The sequence below is a fragment of the Eucyclogobius newberryi genome, unplaced genomic scaffold, assembly GCF_026437365.1.
Source record: "Eucyclogobius newberryi isolate DKJ021-1_F unplaced genomic scaffold, fEucNew1.0.hap1 SCAF_6, whole genome shotgun sequence".
Taxonomy (NCBI): Eukaryota; Metazoa; Chordata; class Actinopteri; order Gobiiformes; family Gobiidae; genus Eucyclogobius; species Eucyclogobius newberryi.
The window spans coordinates 39301477-39306922 of NW_027316278.1; positions in this window are offsets into that span (position 1 = coordinate 39301477).

Sequence of the window (5446 nt, forward strand, 5' to 3'; positions counted from 1 at the left end):
GGAGGGGGGAGAGGAGGGGGGAGAGGAGGAGGGGGGAGAGGAGGGGATGAGGAGGGGGGAGAGGAGGGGGGAGAGGAGGGGTAAGAGAGGAGGGGGGAGAGGAGGGGTAAGAGAGGAGGGGGAAGAGGAGGCGTAAGAGGAGGGGGGAGAGGATGGGGAAGAGGAGGGGGATGAGGAGGGGGGAGAGAGGAGGGGGAAGAGGAGGCGGGAGAGGAGGGGGGAGAGGAGGGGGAGAGGAGGGGGGAGAGAGGAGGGGGGGAAGAGGAGGCGGGAGAGGAGGGGAAGAGGAGGCGGGAGAGGAGGGGGAAGAGGAGGGGATGAGGAGGGGGAGAGGAGGGGGAAGAGGAGGGGGGAGAGGAGGGGATGAGGAGGGGGGAGAGGAGGGGGGAGAGAGGAGGGGGAAGAGGAGGCGTAAGAGGAGGGGGAAGAGGAGGCGTAAGAGGAGGGGGAAGAGGAGGGGGGAGAGGAGGGGGATGAGGAGGGGGAAGAGGAGGGGGGAGAGGAGGGGATGAGGAGGGGGATGAGGAGGGGGATGAGGAGGGGGGAGAGAGGAGGGGGAAGAGGAGGCGGGAGAGGAGGGGGGAGAGAGGAGGGGGGAGTGAGGAGGGGGGGAGAGGAGGGGGAAGAGGAGGGGGAAGAGGAGGGGGGAGAGGAGGGGATGAGGAGGGGGAGAGGAGGGGGATGAGGAGGGGGAAGAGGAGGGGGGAGAGGAGGAGGGGGGAGAGGAGGGGATGAGGAGGGGGGAGAGGAGGGGGGAGAGGAGGGGTAAGAGGAGAGGGGAGAGGATGGGGAAGAGGAGGCGTAAGAGGAGGGGGAAGAGGAGGGGGGAGAGGTGGGGGAAGAGGAGGTGTAAGAGGAGGGGATGAGGAGGGGGATGAGGAGGGGGGAGAGGAGGGGGGAGAGAGGAGGGGGAAGAGGAGGCGTAAGAGGAGGGGGGAGAGGATGGGGAAGAGGAGGCGTAAGAGGAGGGGGGAGAGGTGGGGGAAGAGGAGGTGTAAGAGGAGGGGATGAGGAGGGGGATGAGGAGGGGGGAGAGGAGGGGGGAGAGAGGAGGGGGAAGAGGAGGCGGGAGAGGAGGGGTAAGAGGAGGGGATGAGGAGGGGGATGAGGAGGGGGGAGAGAGGAGGGGGAAGAGGAGGCGGGAGAGGAGGGGGGAGAGAGGAGGGGGAAGAGGAGGGGGAAGAGGAGGCGGGAGAGGAGGGGGAAGAGGAGGGGGAAGAGGAGGGGATGAGGAGGGGGGAGAGGAGGGGGAAGAGGAGGCGTAAGAGGAGGGGGAAGAGGAGGGGGGAGAGGTGGGGGAAGAGGAGGTGTAAGAGGAGGGGGAAGAGGAGGGGATGAGGAGGGGGAAGAGGAGGGGGATGAGGAGGGGGAGAGGAGGGGGGAGAGGAGGGGGAGAGAGGAGAGGAGGGGGGAGAGGAGGGGGAGAGAGGAGGGGGAAGAGGAGGCGTAAGAGGAGGGGGGAGAGGAGGGGGAGAGGAGGGGGGAGAGAGGAGGGGGAAGAGGAGGGGGAAGAGGAGGCAGGAGAGGAGGGGGGAGAGGAGGGGGGAGAGGTGGGGGAAGAGGAGGTGTAAGAGGAGGGGGAAGAGGAGGGGATGAGGAGGGGGAAGAGGAGGGGGATGAGGAGGGGAGAGGAGGGGGGGAGAGAGGAGGGGGAAGAGGAGGCGTAAGAGGAGGGGGGAGAGGAGGGGAGAGAGGAGGGGGGAGAGAGGAGGGGGAAGAGGAGGGGGAAGAGGAGGCGGGAGAGGAGGGGGGAGAGGAGGCGGGAGAGGAGGGGAGAGAGGAGGGGGGAGAGAGGAGGGGGAAGAGGAGGGGGAAGAGGAGGCGGGAGAGGAGGGGAAGAGGAGGGGGATGAGGAGGGGGGAGAGGAGGGGGGAGAGAGGAGGGGTAAGAGGAGGGGGAAGAGGAGGGGGGAGAGGTGGGGGAAGAGGAGGTGTAAGAGGAGGGGGAAGAGGAGGGGATGAGGAGGGGGAAGAGGAGGGGGGATGAGGAGGGGGGAGAGGAGGGGGGAGAGGAGGGGGGAGAGGAGGGGGAAGAGGAGGCGTAAGAGGAGGGGGGAGAGGAGGGGGAGAGGAGGGGGGAGAGGAGGGGGGAGAGAGGAGGGGGGGAAGAGGAGGCGGGAGAGGAGGGGGAAGAGGAGGCGGGAGAGGAGGGGGAAGAGGAGGGGATGAGGAGGGGGAGAGGAGGGGGAAGAGGAGGGGGGAGAGGAGGGGATGAGGAGGGGGGAGAGGAGGGGGGAGAGGAGGGGGGAGAGAGGAGGGGGAAGAGGAGGCGTAAGAGGAGGGGGGAGAGGAGGGGGAAGAGGAGGCGTAAGAGGAGGGGGAAGAGGAGGGGGGAGAGAGGAGGGGGGAGAGAGGAGGGGGAAGAGGAGGGGGAAGAGGAGGCGGGAGAGGAGGGGGGAGAGGAGGCGGGAGAGGAGGGGGGAGAGGAGGGGGGAGAGAGGAGGGGGGAGAGAGGAGGGGGAAGAGGAGGCGGAAGAGGAGGGGGAAGAGGAGGGGGAAGAGGAGGGGATGAGGAGGGGGGAGAGGAGGGGGGAGAGAGGAGGGGTAAGAGGAGGGGGAAGAGGAGGGGGGAGAGGTGGGGGAAGAGGAGGTGTAAGAGGAGGGGGAAGAGGAGGGGATGAGGAGGGGGAAGAGGAGGGGGGATGAGGAGGGGGGAGAGGAGGGGGGAGAGAGGAGGGGGAAGAGGAGGCGTAAGAGGAGGGGGGAGAGGAGGGGGAGAGGAGGGGGGAGAGGAGGGGGAGAGGAGGCGTAAGAGGAGGGGGAAGAGGAGGGAGGAGAGGAGGGGTAAGAGAGGAGGGGGGAGAGGAGGGGGGAGAGAGGAGGGGGGAGAGAGGAGGGGGAAGAGGAGGGGGAAGAGGAGGCGGGAGAGGAGGGGGGAGAGGAGGCGGGAGAGGAGGGGGGAGAGGAGGGGGGAGAGGAGGGGGGAGAGAGGAGGGGGGAGAGAGGAGGGGGAAGAGGAGGGGGAAGAGGAGGGGGGAGAGGTGGGGAAGAGGAGGTGTAAGAGGAGGGGGAAGAGGAGGGGATGAGGAGGGGGAAGAGGAGGGGGGATGAGGAGGGGGGAGAGGAGGGGGGAGAGAGGAGGGGGAGAGAGGAGGGGGAAGAGGAGGCGGGAGAGGAGGGGGAAGAGGAGGGGATGAGGAGGGGGAGAGGAGGGGGAAGAGGAGGGGGGAGAGGAGGGATGAGGAGGGGGGAGAGGAGGGGGGAGAGGAGGGGGGAGAGAGGAGGGGGAAGAGGAGGCGGGAGAGGAGGGGGAAGAGGAGGGGGGAGAGGAGGGATGAGGAGGGGGATGAGGAGGGGGGAGAGAGGAGGGGGAAGAGGAGGCGGGAGAGGAGGGGGAAGAGGAGGCGGGAGAGGAGGGGGAAGAGGAGGGGATGAGGAGAGGAGGGAGAGGAGGGGGAAGAGGAGGGGGAGAGGAGGGGATGAGGAGGGGGGAGAGGAGGGGGGAGAGGAGGGGGGAGAGAGGAGGGGGAAGAGGAGGCGGGAGAGGAGGGGGAAGAGGAGGGGGGAGAGGAGGGATGAGGAGGGGGATGAGGAGGGGGGAGAGAGGAGGGGGAAGAGGAGGCGGGAGAGGAGGGGGGAGAGGAGGGGGGAGAGGAGGGGGGAGAGAGGAGGGGGGGAAGAGGAGGCGGGAGAGGAGGGGGAAGAGGAGGGGGAAGAGGAGGCGGGAGAGGAGGGGGAAGAGGAGGGGGGAGAGGAGGGGATGAGGAGGGGGAGAGGAGGGGGAAGAGGAGGGGGGAGAGGAGGGGATGAGGAGGGGGGAGAGGAGGGGGGAGAGGAGGGGGGAGAGAGGAGGGGGAAGAGGAGGCGTAAGAGGAGGGGGGAGAGGAGGGGGAAGAGGAGGCGTAAGAGGAGGGGGAAGAGGAGGGGGGAGAGAGGAGGGGGGAGAGAGGAGGGGGAAGAGGAGGGGAAGAGGAGGCGGGAGAGGAGGGGGGAGAGGAGGCGGGAGAGGAGGGGGGAGAGGAGGGGGGAGAGAGGAGGGGGGAGAGAGGAGGGGGAAGAGGAGGCGGAAGAGGAGGGGGAAGAGGAGGGGAAGAGGAGGGGATGAGGAGGGGGGAGAGGAGGGGGGAGAGAGGAGGGGTAAGAGGAGGGGGAAGAGGAGGGGGGAGAGGTGGGGGAAGAGGAGGTGTAAGAGGAGGGGGAAGAGGAGGGGATGAGGAGGGGGAAGAGGAGGGGGGATGAGGAGGGGGGAGAGGAGGGGGGAGAGAGGAGGGGGAAGAGGAGGCGTAAGAGGAGGGGGGAGAGGAGGGGGGAGAGGAGGGGGGAGAGGAGGGGGAGAGGAGGCGTAAGAGGAGGGGGAAGAGGAGGGAGGAGAGGAGGGGTAAGAGAGGAGGGGGGAGAGGAGGGGGGAGAGAGGAGGGGGGAGAGAGGAGGGGGAAGAGGAGGGGGAAGAGGAGGCGGGAGAGGAGGGGGGAGAGGAGGCGGGAGAGGAGGGGGGAGAGGAGGGGGGAGAGGAGGGGGGAGAGAGGAGGGGGAGAGAGGAGGGGGAAGAGGAGGGGGAAGAGGAGGGGGGAGAGGTGGGGGAAGAGGAGGTGTAAGAGGAGGGGGAAGAGGAGGGGATGAGGAGGGGGAAGAGGAGGGGGATGAGGAGGGGGGAGAGGAGGGGGGAGAGAGGAGGGGGAAGAGGAGGCGTAAGAGGAGGGGGGAGAGGAGGGGGGAGAGGAGGGGTAAGAGAGGAGGGGGAGAGGAGGCGTAAGAGGAGGGGGAAGAGGAGGGGGGAGAGGAGGGGGGAGAGGAGGGGTAAGAGAGGAGGGGGGAGAGGAGGGGGGAGAGGAGGGGTAAGAGAGGAGGGGGGAGAGGAGGCGTAAGAGGAGGGGGGAGAGGAGGGGGAAGAGGAGGCGTAAGAGGAGGGGGAAGAGGAGGGGGGAGAGGTGGGGGAAGAGGAGGTGTAAGAGGAGGGGGAAGAGGAGGGGATGAGGAGGGGGATGAGGAGGGGGATGAGGAGGGGGGAGAGGAGGGGGGAGAGGAGGGGGGAGAGAGGAGGGGGAAGAGGAGGCGGGAGAGGAGGGGGAAGAGGAGGGGGGAGAGGAGGGGATGAGGAGGGGGATGAGGAGGGGGAGAGAGGAGGGGGAAGAGGAGGCGGGAGAGGAGGGGGGAGAGGAGGGGGGAGAGGAGGGGGGAGAGAGGAGGGGGGGAAGAGGAGGCGGGAGAGGAGGGGGAGAAGAGGAGGCGGGAGAGGAGGGGGAAGAGGAGGGGATGAGGAGGGGGGAGAGGAGGGGGGAGAGAGGAGGGGGAAGAGGAGGCGTAAGAGGAGGGGGGAGAGGAGGGGGAAGAGGAGGCGTAAGAGGAGGGGGAAGAGGAGGGGGGAGAGGTGGGGGAAGAGGAGGTGTAAGAGGAGGGGATGAGGAGGGGGATGAGGAGGGGGGAGAGGAGGGGGGAGAGAGGAGGGGGAAGAGGAGGCGTAAGAGGAGGGGGGAGAGGATGGGGAAGAGGAGGCGTAAGAGGAGGGG